Source organism: Ranitomeya variabilis, chromosome 6, assembly GCF_051348905.1.
Source record: "Ranitomeya variabilis isolate aRanVar5 chromosome 6, aRanVar5.hap1, whole genome shotgun sequence".
NCBI lineage: Eukaryota > Metazoa > Chordata > Amphibia > Anura > Dendrobatidae > Ranitomeya > Ranitomeya variabilis.
The window spans coordinates 63,681,358-63,695,513 of record NC_135237.1 but is presented as its reverse complement, the minus strand read 5'-3'; the positions used below and the strand labels follow the sequence as shown (position 1 = coordinate 63,695,513).

Sequence of the window (14,156 nt, the reverse complement as noted above, 5' to 3'; positions counted from 1 at the left end):
GAAAGGTGAACATTTACTCAGCATTAAAGCGCCTTTATAATCATACCATTAGTTTAGGGTATATAATCCTGACAGCATTAGCAGAGTGTGAATGCTTCCTGCTGCTCAATTCAAGCCTATGCCAGAGCTCTATCATCTTCAGTGGCTAGGAGGAGTTGAATTGATCAGCTTTTTTATGCCTTAAAGGGAATCTGTGACCAGGTTTTGCCATCTAATCTGAGAGTAGCATGATGTAGAGGCAGAGACCCCGATTCCAGCGATGTATCACTTCCTGGGCTGCTCGCTGTAGTTTTGATAGCATTACTGATTTATCTGCTGTAGATATAGCAGTTCTCCGAATGCTGCGCTCTGTATAACTCCGCCCACACCACTGATTGGCAGCTTACTGCTTACAGACAGTGTACATAGAAAGCTGCCAATCAGTGGTGGTTATACAGAGGCCATGAATATGGAGGACTACATAGCAGAAGGTTCACTAGTCCTCTAGCGATAATCTCCTGCACACAAAAGAGTGATTTTAACAAAACTACACTAAGTAGCCCAGTTAGTGACACATTGTTGGAATCAGGGTCTCTGTCTCTAGGATATGCTGCTCTCAGATTAAGTGGCAAAACCCTGGTGACTGATTCCCTTGAACAATCCAGGGACCTTTATCTCCCCTGAAAACAAAAGGATTGGGTGTTGAAATTGTATCTGACTACTCCTGATGTTGTGGAGAGTAAAGAAAGTCACAGACATCAGATGGTCCGATGTCCCACAAAATTTCTAGGTTTGGACGACCTTATCTAGTATGTATGTATGTATGGATGGATGGATGGATGGATGGATGGATGGATGTATAGTTATATGAAAAAGTTTGGGCACCCCTATTAATCTTAAACTTAATGTTTTATAAAAATTGTTTTTTTGGAGACAGCTATTTCAGTTTCATATATCTAATATCTGTTGGACACAGTAATGTTTTTGCCTTGAAATGAGGTTTATTGTACTAACAGAAAATGTGCAATCTGCATTCAAACAAAATTTGACAGGTGCATAAGTATGGGCACCTCACCAGAAAAGTGACATTAATATTTAGTAGATCCTCCTTTTGCAAAAATAACAGCCTCTAGTCGCTTCCTGTAGCTTTTAATGAGTTCCTGGATCCTGGATGAAGGTATTTTTGACCATTCCTCTTTAGAAAACAATTCCAGTTCAGTTAAGTTTGATGGTCACCGAGCATGGACAGCCCTCTTCAAATGATCCCACAGATGTTCAATGATATTCAGGTCTGGGGACTGGGATGGCCATTCCAGAACAGTGTAATTGTTCCTCTGCATGAATGCCTGAGTAGATTTGGAGCGGTGTTTTGGATCATTGTTTTGCTGAAAGATCCATCCTCTGCATAACTTCAACTTTGTCACTGATTCATGAACATTATTGTCAAGAATCTGCTGATACTGAGACGAATCCATGCGTCCCTCAACTGTAACAAGATTCCCGGTGCCGGCATTGGCCACACAGCCCCAAAGCATGATGGAACCTCCACCAAATTTTACTGTGGGTAGCAAGTGTTTTTCTTGGAATGTTGTTTTTTTTTGCCGCCATGCATAACGCCTTTTTGTATGACCAATTGTATACACAATCCACCGCACTCTCTTAGTGGAATATCCTAGACAGAAATGTGCAATGATTTTTTGAAAATGCTGATTTATTCAATAGAAAAGGAATCAAATATATAGGATCAAACAGAAGGCAATGAAAAACACAATGTGCAAGCGACTCAGAATGACGTTTCGACCCTCCCGGGTCTTAATCTAAGGTCGCACTTAAATGAACAATTTCTTACAATAGAGAGAGAAGGACGTCGTCCCTGAGATATCCAGGGGCAGGTACAATTCTCTAATGGTAAATATGGCCTGGTGGAAGATCCGTATATGACCTTATTAATGTAAAGAGTGATGCAACAGCATTCTGCTGAATATAATCTCCGTTTCTGGAGCATACGTTTGGGAAAAGGGGGCGGTGCTTCCCCGGGTTCAACCTTATTAGGGGAGAATAGCGGCGCATCAGCGTCTTGCTTAGGTAGGTAGGTGACCCTGTGAGGGTAGAAGCCCGGCGTTCCTGTGTCCTGTATTGCCAATTGGCAATACAGGACACAGGAACGCCGGGCTTCTACCCTCACAGGGTCACCTACCTACCTAAGCAAGACGCTGATGCGCCGCTATTCTCCCCTAATAAGGTTGAACCCGGGGAAGCACCGCCCCCTTTTCCCAAACGTATGCTCCAGAAACGGAGATTATATTCAGCAGAATGCTGTTGCATCACTCTTTACATTAATAAGGTCATATACGGATCTTCCACCAGGCCATATTTACCATTAGAGAATTGTACCTGCCCCTGGATATCTCAGGGACGACGTCCTTCTCTCTCTATTGTAAGAAATTGTTCATTTAAGTGCGACCTTAGATTAAGACCCGGGAGGGTCGAAACGTCATTCTGAGTCGCTTGCACATTGTGTTTTTCATTGCCTTCTGTTTGATCCTATATATTTGATTCCTTTTCTATTGAATAAATCAGCATTTTCAAAAAATCATTGCACATTTCTGTCTAGGATATTCCACTAAGAGAGTGCGGTGGATTGTGTATACAATTGTTAGTTAGACCTTATGGTCTGTCACACCAGCACCCCGACTTACTATAGAGTGCAGGCCAATATATTTATATTTTTGTATGACCAAACAACTCAATCTTGGTTTCATCAGTCCACAGGACCTTCTTCCAAAAAAGAAATTGGCTTCTCCAAATGTGCTTTTGCATACCTCAGCCGACTCTGTTTGTGGCGTGCTTGCAGAAACAGCTTCTTTCGCATCACTCTCCCATACAGCTTCTCCTTGTGCAAAGTGCGTTGTATAGTTGACCGATGCACAGTGACACCATCTGCAGCAAGTTGATGCTGCAGCTCTCTGGAGGTGGTCTGGGGATTGTCCTTGACTGATCCCACCATTCTTCTTCTCTGCCTTTCTGATGTTTTTCTTGGCCTGCCACTTCTGGCCTTAACAAGAACTGTACCTGTGTTCTTCCATTTCCTTACTATGTTCCTCACAGTGGAATTGACAGGTTAAATCTCTGAGACAGCTTTTTGTATCCTTCCCCTGAACAACTATGTTGAATAATCTTTGTTTTCAGATCATTTGACAGTTGTTTTGAGGAGCCCATGATGCCACTCTTCAGAGGAGATTCAAACAGGAGAACAACTTGCAAGTGGCCACTTTAAGTAGCTTTTCTCATGATTGCATAGACCTGGCTATGAAGTTCAAAGCTCAATGAGGTTACAAAACCAAAAAAAGTGCTTTAGTAAGTCAGTAAAAAGTAGGTAGGAGTATTTAAAACAAGAAAATGATAAGGGTGCCCATACTTATGCAAATGTCACATTTTGTTTGAATGCAGATTGCACATTTTCTGTTAGTACATTAAACCTCATTTCAAGGCAGAAACATTACTGTGTCCAACAGTTATTAGATATATGAAACTGAAATAGCTGTTGCAAAAAAAACAATTTTTATAAAACATTAAGCTTAAGATTAATAGGGGTGCCCAAACTTTTTCATATAACTCTATGTATGTATGTAGTATAATCTCCCAGGGTTGGTGTTATAAATTATTTATCTCAATGAAATACATTAAAAATAAATCAATATAACATATGAAATGTTCTGTGGGCCACATCTACCATATATTAGGAATATCTCTATTCAAGGCCATTACATCCTGCATTTTTTACCAGATTTCCCCTCTGCTTGCGCTAAGAACAATTTCACAAATCAGTCAAACAGGGACGAAGCTTGGATTGGAAGCTACAGCCAGACCACTGTTTCCCTGCAGCAGTCAGCTAAGGTCAGGAGACCTGGCGGTCGGACTGTGTATTGTGATCTGAACACAGTCCAGGGGCACAAACTGTGTGAAATCAGACTCTTTCTAGTGGTCTCTGAGCTGGGGGTTGGAGACAAGCGGCTATCCTATACACAACACAGAAATAGAGGGATGTCTGTTCTCATGTCTCTCTGTAGCACATGTTCAAAAGCAGCATGGAGAACATTATATGGCAGTACTGAGCAGTGCAGCTGTGAATCCAGCTCTGAGATGAGACAAATCATTTACTATCAGCCGTTTATATCACTCCATAGCTACTTTCTCATTCATAGATTCCTAAAAGTAGCATATAACTTGATTATCAGTAAGCTGAAAGTGTCTCAAGAAGGATTTATATGAGGAATTTAGGCGGGGTGAGGAATTTGAAGTATGAGAAGTGGGTCATAAGTGGAGAATAAAGCAAATATTGGTATAAAAATGCATTACAAAATGTCTTATGTTCACTTGCACTATTGATTTGTGTAGCGCTTCAAAAAAAAAGTACAGTGTCCAATTAAAGGGATAATTCCATGTTTTGTGTATGTAGGGTATATCCACAGGACAAAGCTTGATCGGTGTGGGTTCCAAAGCATATCCTGATCAGGGGGTTTAATGGTCAAGTAATTCTCATTTCTTTATTTGATAGCCATCTTTATTCTTACGCAGATAACCTCTATAAGCTCTGTTCATAGTAGTAGGAACTGTGCACCAACCCTCAGCACTGCTCACAGCCCCTTGTGTCTGGCAACCTCAATGTAAATGGGGGCAGAGCAGGACTGAGACCCAACTGTTCAGGCACCAAGCCATAGAGATGAAATAACTAGCTCCAAAAAGGAGGCCACAATTCTGTTTATACAAAGTACAAAAAAACTACAGTAAAACCAAAGAAATGAGCCGGAACAGAAGTTAGTATATGTACAGGAGAATGTTAGCCCTCCCCCGTCCATAATTTTACATTATAGGGGGGGTCTCATGGCCTCACAGGCTCTGAATTTAAGCCGTTTTAGGTTTTAAAAATAATATTTAAACTTTGTGATTCCTGAGGTAAGCTTTGGCTTGGTAAGCCAAGAGCAGGTTTTATCCGGTTTTTATTCCGCTTTTGGCGGTTCAATTCAAGTAATTTTATTGGTGGTTCTCATTTTGGCGGGCTTTTTGTGTTGGTATAAAAGCCCTATCAGTTTGAAATTCCTGTCATTCAACGGTTATCCTGAAGAACCGAAGATGGACAGCCTTATGCAGCAGCTGCTTCTAAGGGCTGGCAAAGAAGACGGGGAGGCTTGGCTAAGAAGCTGCCTTGCCAGCAATCCTTTACCTTCACCTGCCATTGCTGCTACCATTCCTCCGGGTCCGGTACCTGAGACGCAGCCTCCGGTCCTTAATACAGCGGCGGCTGTGACAGCGTGCGCTCCAGGCCGTTCCAGAAAGAAGACGCCCCGGAGATCGATATCTCCTTCACTTCCGCCGGCAACTCCCTCTAGCCGGGCGGCTAATGTGAGTAGGAAACGGAGCCGTCCATCAAGCGGGTCTCGCAGCGTCGCGCGAGACCCTCATCCTCAGCACGCTGAAGCGTCGGCTTCCTCATCTTCAAGCGCCGCCATCTTGTTCACCGCCGGCAGCCGTAAAAGCGCTGCGGCGGCACCCCTTACACAGGCTGAGGCAACGGTCTCTTCATGGGATCTTAGCCATCAAACCTCTGCGACATCCAGCAACTTGGCGACTGAAGACCCAATCTGCAATCAACCATCTCCTGCTCCAGGAAACCCTCAGATGTGCTCGCCTCCCCTTGTAGGCTCGAGCTTTGGTCCTCATGCTGATCATTTACCCAGAGGTGTTGTACAAGCAAGGGGTGAGATTGTGAATGTCCCCTTGTCTGTCTATCCTGATCAACTCAGGGATATTATAAAAAGCGTCTTAGCCGAATCCTTAGGGGAATTTGGTAGTGTACCCTCTGATTCCCCATCCATTATCCCTGATGTTAACTTGTTACCTCAGAATACATTTAAAGAGGCTTTGACTTGTGAGCTCTCTCCACTTGGGTTTCACTTGAGCTCATCAGTCAAAGACCTTATTTGGAGTAATTCCTATGTGGACCTATTTTCTTTACTCCCCCGCAAGGATCAGCTGAATAGATTTGAGAGAGAAAGTAAGCCTGAAAATGAGGAGTCTAAGCGTTCTGCTTTTAAGACCTTTAATAACTGGATTCAGGCTTTTTCGATCTATTCAGCTGTTCTGGGAGAGAAGTTTCCTGGCCTGTGTTCTAAATTATTTCAGCACATCGATATTATTTTGGAGGCTTACCGTAACTTTGGAGGTGTTGCATGGCTGCATTATGACGAGGCCTTTAGGCAAAAATTGGCCGTGCACCCAGATATTAATTGGGGGGTGAAGGATGTGGGTCTGTGGTTAAATCTGATGCTGCCACAAAGGCAATACACTAATAAACAAACAGTTTCCAGCTCTTCAAAAAAGGGCGTTTGCTTCGCGTTTAACGAGTCCACATGCAAATGGGGTAATTCGTGCAGGTTTCGCCACGAATGCTCTATTTGTGCGAACTCTCACCCATTGTTTAAGTGTTTTCGTAGACAGTCATCCAAAGAACACATTCCTAAAAGCGCAGACGCCGGTGAATCTCCAAGAAATGCTGTGGTGGCTAAACATGTACCCAAAACAGGAGACTAGTAGTCTTTTGTTTAATGGGTTTTGTTTTGGCTTTAATGTCCCTCAATTCAAGGGCCTAGGCTGTACTATTGTTAGGAACCTTTCTTCGTTGTTACACCACAGTGAGGTGGCGAGTAAAAAGATTTTGGAGGAATTAGTTTTAGGAAGGATTGCGGGCCCGTTTCCGAACCCCCCTTTTGCTAATTTTCGGATTTCTCCCCTTGGGATTGTTCCCAAGAAAGAAATTGGGAGTTACCGTTTAATTCATCATTTATCCTTCCCTACAGGTTCCTCCCTGAATGACGAAGTAGATAAAGCCGAGTGTTCCGTCTCATATTCATCATTCGATTCTGCCATCGATTTACTTAGGAAATTTGGCAGATTCTCCTTGATGGCAAAAGCAGATATAAAATCTGCATTCAGGCTCCTTCCCGTTAACCCCTCTGGATTTAACTCCCTGGGTTTTCACTTTGAGAATCAATTTTATTTCGATAAGTGTTTACCCATGGGTTTTGCGTTGTCATGCTTTTATTTTGAGAGCTTTTCATGTTTTTTGCATTGGGTAATAGAATCCAGCATTCAAAATGCTGGGATTCTTCATTACCTAGATGATTTCCTTTTTGTTGGTCCACCATTTTCGCAAGCTTGCCAGATGGCCTTGAATACTTTTTCTTCAATGTGTGACAAATTTGGGGTTCCTTTGGCCCATGACAAAACTTGCCAACCCACTAATGTCATTGAATTTTTGGGTATTACCCTAGATTCAGTTCGGATGGAATCAAGACTTCCAGAAGTAAAGATTAGGAAACTTTGTACCGCTTTGGATAAATTTTCACAGAGTAAGAAGGTGACGCTTAAAGAAATCCAATCCCTTTTGGGCCTCTTGAACTTTGCTCTACGTGTCATTCCAATGGGTAGAATTTTTTCCAGACGCTTGTACGACTCTACTATTGGAATCTCTTCCCAAGATTCTCATATCAGAGTGTCATCTGACTTAAAGGAAGACGCCAAGATTTGGCGGACTTTCTTAGGAAGTTACAACGGCAAAAGTTGTTGGCAATCTACCTTTATCCTAGCTGATACTTTAAATTTTGCTTTTTCTTATAAAGCTGATTCGGGCTGCGGTGTCCTTTTTTCTCCTCATTGGTGCTTTCTCGAGTGGCCAGATCGTTTGATCCAGAACGGGTTTGTAAAGAATTCGATGGTTTTGGAAATTTTTTCCATTTTTCTTGGTTTAACGTTATGGGGTCACCTTTTGAGAAATAACAGGATTTTGATTTTGTCAAACCATCCGGGTGTTATTCTTGGGATTAACACCCTATCATCTAAGAATTTCTGGGCCATGAAAATTCTTAGGCAGTTAGTTTTACTTTGTTTAAAGTTGAATATATGGCTCAAAGCAAAAAGCGGAACAAGTAGTTTATCGTTTATTACTGACTCCATTTGCTTACAACAGTGGCATGTTTTTCGCCAACAGGTTCCTTCAGCGGATCTGGATCCAACAGCTTGCCCTCAGCAGATCTGGGATTTAATCCTGACTTAATTCCTCACTTCATCGAGAATTCTTTGTCACCTAGAACATGGGCTGATTACTCGGCCGCATGGCATCAATGGATTAATTTTTGTAATTTAAACAATTTTAATTTCGGCATATCTAGTCCTATCTCTGGCTTGAGGTTTCTCGAATTTCTTTGTAACAAAGGTTTATCCTTTTCTGCAGTTGCCAAATCTCTAGCGGGTATCTCATTTTTTCTAAAACTTCTTGGAAAAAACCCTTTGTCGGGATTATTTCCTATCAAACAATTTTTGAAAGGATTTAAACGGGCAAGTTTCAAACCTGACAATAGGCGCCCGATCTCCCTCCCATTTTTAAGAGATCTTTGTTTATCGCTTCACGAAGTTTGTACCAATTCTTTCGAAGCTACTTTATTTTCCGCTGCGTTCTCCTTAGCTTATTTTGGGGCGTTGCGTGTAGGAGAATTAGTTTCTGCCAAAAAATGTACTCCCTCTGGGCTTATGGCATCTGATGTGTCCATTACGGATCCACATCTGTTTTTATTTGTTAGGCGTTCCAAAACTGATCAGTTAGGAAGAGGCGTTAGATTGAAGATAGAGGCTAAACCTGGCGAAGCCTTTTGCCCTTTATCTACTACTGCTAACTGGCTTAGTGTTAGACCTTCTGTCCCCGGGCCTTTATTTGTGCATTTAGATGGGTCCCCAGCGACAATTTTCCAATTTAATTCGGTTTTAAAAAAATGTTTACAATTTTTAAAGAAAGATCATTTAAAATTCACCTCACATTCCTTCCGTATAGGTGCAGCCACGGAGGCGGCGAGAGCTGGTTTACATAGTTCTCAAATTATGCAGCTGGGTAGATGGGAGTCGGGAAGGTTTAGGCTTTATGTTAGACATGACCTGTATGATAATTAAATTTGATTTCTTTCAGGTGTCAAAGTGGTATGGATCGTAGGACACTCTTATGTGTACTGGGCTCAGAAGAGAGCTAAGCAACGTTTTTATTCAGAAAACCTTTCTTTTAGCCAGGACTCTGTTTTAATATTTTGGCACAGTTTAAGAGGCCTTTATTGGTTTAATCTCTGTCATGAGTTGAACAGATGTTTTGTCAAATTTCCTCATCCGGATCTAATAATCTTTCATCTAGGGGGTAACGATATCGGGAAAACAAAAACTCTGGATCTTTTATCTTTTATGAGATCCGATTTTGTTTACTTTAAGCAATTTTCTCCTCTCACTTGTTTTGTTTTCTCTGAAATCATCCCCAGGTTTATTTGGTCTACGAAGGAACTTTCTTTTATGGAAAGAATTCGGAAGAGAGTGAACAGAAATATGTGTAAATTTTTACCAATGATTAACGGCTTCTCTTTTAGACATACTGAGTTGGAAGGTTTTTTATTGGGCTTATTCCGCAATGATTTAGTCCATCTCTCTGATATAGGATTGGACATTTTTAACTTAGACCTCCAGTCAATAGTGGAAAAATGGCTGTGCTTTGGTGGGGGGGCCAGGTCTCTTTGAGCCCTGGCTTATGGAAAATCGCCCTTCGGGTGGATTGGTTGCATCGTGATTAAATTGACGGTTATTTGAGAGTTAATAATTTAAAGATGAATTAATTTATGTTATGAATTTTAAAGTTACTCAAAATAAATGACACGGCCTTCTTCCACTTATTGTTTCTGGTCTCTTTATTGAATGAATGGGCCTTGTGAGGCCATGTTAGCCCTCCCCCGTCCATAATTTTACATTATAGGGGGGGTCTCATGGCCTCACAGGCTCTGAATTTAAGCCGTTTTAGGTTTTAAAAATAATATTTAAACTTTGTGATTCCTGAGGTAAGCTTTGGCTTGGTAAGCCAAGAGCAGGTTTTATCCGGTTTTTATTCCGCTTTTGGCGGTTCAATTCAAGTAATTTTATTGGTGGTTCTCATTTTGGCGGGCTTTTTGTGTTGGTATAAAAGCCCTATCAGTTTGAAATTCCTGTCATTCAACGGTTATCCTGAAGAACCGAAGATCCCGCCCACCCTCCCCTTTTTTATGGCTACTCCCTGTCGTGTTCATTTATTTCGTGAGGAAAATCGCCCTTCGGGTGGATTGGTTGCATCGTGATTAAATTGACGGTTATTTGAGAGTTAATAATTTAAAGATGAATTAATTTATGTTATGAATTTTAAAGTTACTCAAAATAAATGACACGGCCTTCTTCCACTTATTGTTTCTGGTCTCTTTATTGAATGAATGGGCCTTGTGAGGCCATGCTCATGGCCATTTAACAGACAAAACTTAGCATTAAAACATACCATTTACTTACAGCAGGGTATATGCTCATGTTGATTCTTACGTTTATCTGTTAAAACGGCCACAGTGTGAACGTGCGCCTATACATTGCATGTACATCAACATATGCTCCGACTCATCGCTTTGGTTTTGCACACTGAAGCCTAGAAGGCCATGTATACACATCTGTGTCACACACATTGAACAAAACTGTTCTGCTCTTAAAAGGATGATAGACAAAAGTCTATAATCTTAAAGGGATTTTCTGGTTTTACGAATAAACAATGTATAAAACTTTCTGATACACTTTGTCCAACATTTCCTTATCTCAGTGGCTGAAAGCTCATCCCCCAGCTGCGATATCCTACACTCCGCAGTCAGGATAGGTCTTCCGCATCAGATTCTGAACATGACGGTTTCCATTTACTGATAGCAAGCAAAGATATTTGAAAATTGTAAAAATTAAAACTAAAAACTATATACCGACAAGTAGTTGGACTTTTTATTCAAACTTAAAAAAAATAAAAAGTAGGTCCTGCGTTGTTTTTAATCCATCCCTTTTAGTGTTACACCAGCTGTGATTGCTATAACTATACAGGTCTTCAAAATGGCCCAAGGCCTAAAGGTGTATGACAGCGAGAGACGGCAGTAACGACAGCAGGCGCCATTGTGTCATCTGCGCCAACAACATCTGTTATTCACATGTGCAACAGAAATAATAAAACCTGAAAAGAATAAAAGTCCAATGACGTGCTGGACCCAAAACTGGTCTGCAGGTGATTAATGGACGTGCTATAATCCCCGGAGAAAATATCTGACATTTACAGAAATGAAGGGGAGGAACGCCATGAGCCCCCTGAACATCCGCACCCACTTCATGTGCCCGGCATTGTAGTCCACTCCTGCTACCAAGTGGGTAACAAATATTAAAGGGAACCTGTCACCACGTTTTTGGAAGATGGGATAAAAATAGCGTTAAATAGGGGCAGAGGTGGGCGTTACATTAGTGTGTGTGTTATGCGTTTATTACCCACCTAAGTTGCCGAAATAACTTTGCAAAGTCTCCGTTTTCGCCTGTCAATCAGGCTGGTCAGGTCACATGGGCGTGGTGTCTTCACCCAGATTTGGCGTAGTTTTCCGTTGGTGGCGTAGTGGTGTGCGCATGCCCAAAGTCCGGAATCCTCTTCCAGGGGATTTAAAATAGCGCGGTGTTCGTTATTGCATTGGTGATCGGTGGGCGCGGCCATCTTCCTTTGGCCGCGCGTGCGCAGAAGCGGCGCTCTGCTGGCCGCGGCTTCAGGAAAATGGCCGCGGGATGCCGCGCGTGCGCAGATGGATATCGCGGCGGCCATTTTCCTGAAGCCGCGGCCAGCAGAGCGCCGCTTCTGCGCACGCGCGGCCAAAGGAAGATGGCCGCGCCCACCGATCACCAATGCAATAACGAACACCGCGCTATTTTAAATCCCCTGGAAGAGGATTCCGGACTTTGGGCATGCGCACACCACTACGCCACCAACGGAAAACTACGCCAAATCTGGGGGAAGACAACGCCCATGCGACCTGACCAGCCTGATTGACAGGCGAAAACGGAGACTTTGCAAAGTTATTTCGGCAACTTAGGTGGGTAATAAACGCATAACACACACACTAATGTAACGCCCACCTCTGCCCCTATTTAACGCTATTTTTATCCCATCTTCCAAAAACGTGGTGACAGGTTCCCTTTAATTCTCCATATGGACCCTGCAATGTGTGAGGAGCACTACAAGTATAAGGATAATCATTTCCTGAATGACACCATTGAGTATGACAGCGGGTATGCATTCCTGCTCACTGTATGCCCAAATAGCTGAATCATTTAACTACTAGAATATTAAAGCCCATTTTACCAGGAGGAATAACAAAGGAACGAGTTCTAAGGAAAAATGCTCCAGACGTGTTAGTTTATACGGAATGCAAGTACTTAAAGGGGTATACTCATCTCCCAGATCCTATCCCAATAGGTAGTAGGTGTAATCTATATATATATAGGAGGCATCGTGATTACTCGCTAATCCCGCCCCCCAGCCCAGTAGCTCCGCCCCCACATCACCACACACAATCTCGGCCCCCACCACATCACCACACAAAATCCCACCCCCCACAACACCACACATAATCCCGCCCCCCACCACATCACCACACACAATCCCGCCCCCCACCACATCCCAACACATAATCCCGCCCCCACCACATCCCCACACATAATCCAGCCCCCACCACCACATTACCACAGAATCCCCCCACATTACCACACATAATCCCGCCCCCACCACATTACCACAGAATCCTGCCCCCACCACATTACCACACATAATCCCGCCCCCCACATTACCACACATAATCCCGCCCCCACCCCATTACCACACACAATCCCGCCCCCCACCCCATTACCACACATAATCTCGCCCCCCACCACATCCCAACACATAATCCCGCCCCCACCACATCCCCACACATAATCCCGCCCCCCACCACCACATTACCACAGAATCCCCCCCACATTACCACACATAATCCCGCCCCCACCACATTACCACAGAATCCTGCCCCCACCACATTACCACACATAATCCCGCCCCCCACATCATACATAATCCCGCCCCCCACCACATCACCACACATAATCCCGCCCCCACCACATTACCACAGAATCCCGCCCCCCACCACATTACCACAGATAATCCCGCCCCCCACCACATCACCACACATAATCCCGCCCCCCACCACACATAATCCCGCCCCATCACCACACATAATCCAGCCCCCCACCACATCACCACACATAATCCCGCCCCCACCACATAATCCCGCCCCCACATTACCATACATAATCCTGCCCCCCACCACACATAATCCTGCCCCCACATCACCACACAATCTTGACCCCCCACCACATGACGCATAATCCCGCCCCCCACCACATTACCACACAAAATCCCGTCCCCCACCACATCACCACAGATAATCCCGCCCCCCCACCACATTACCACACATAATCCCGCCCCCCACCACATTATCATACATAATCCCACCCCCCATCACCACACATAATCCAGCCCCCCACATCACCACACATAATCCCGCCCCCACCACATAATCCCGCCCCCACCACATTACCATACATAATCCTGCCCCCACCACACATAATCCTGCCCCCACATCACCACACAATCTTGCCCCCCACCACATCATGACGCATAATCCCGCCCCCCCACCACATTACCACACAATCCCGCCCCCACCACATAATGTGGTGGGGGCGGGATTATGTATGATAATAATGTGGGGGCGGGATCATACATAATCCCGCCCCCCACCACATTACCACACATATCCCGCCCCCCCACCACATTACCACACATAATCCAAGCGCTATTGAATGTTGTCATTATTTACTTTAGTTTAATCACCAGCAGCGTTAATTCGATAGCAATGAGCGTGCTGAGCGTTAGCTGGCTGGAAACAGCTAGTAATAATATTAGCAAATACCTCTAATTAGAAACGTAGTATAGTTCTTCTGATTTGCCAGGTCACTTACCCCATGTGTAGAGCATTGGTGACAGCCACTCACATAGTGAGACAGTTAGCTAGCTGTTAGTGGTCGTAACCATGGATACCTAAGCTACTGCAATGCCCTGCACTTGGGATAAGCAACAAAGCCAATCAGAAGAACTATACTACATTTCTAATTGGAGGTATTTGCTAATATTATTACACCTACTACATATTGGGATAGGATCATGGGAATACCCCTTTAATACAAGAGATGTGTCA

General features: G+C 43.6%; 1 protein-coding gene across 4 annotated transcripts in view; it reads right to left on the bottom strand.

The window, feature by feature from the left end:
* ESYT2 (extended synaptotagmin 2) overlaps positions 1 to 14,156 on the bottom strand; it is a 156,993-nt gene that overhangs the window by 64,780 nt on the left and 78,057 nt on the right. The gene's annotated exons all lie outside the window — the stretch shown is intronic.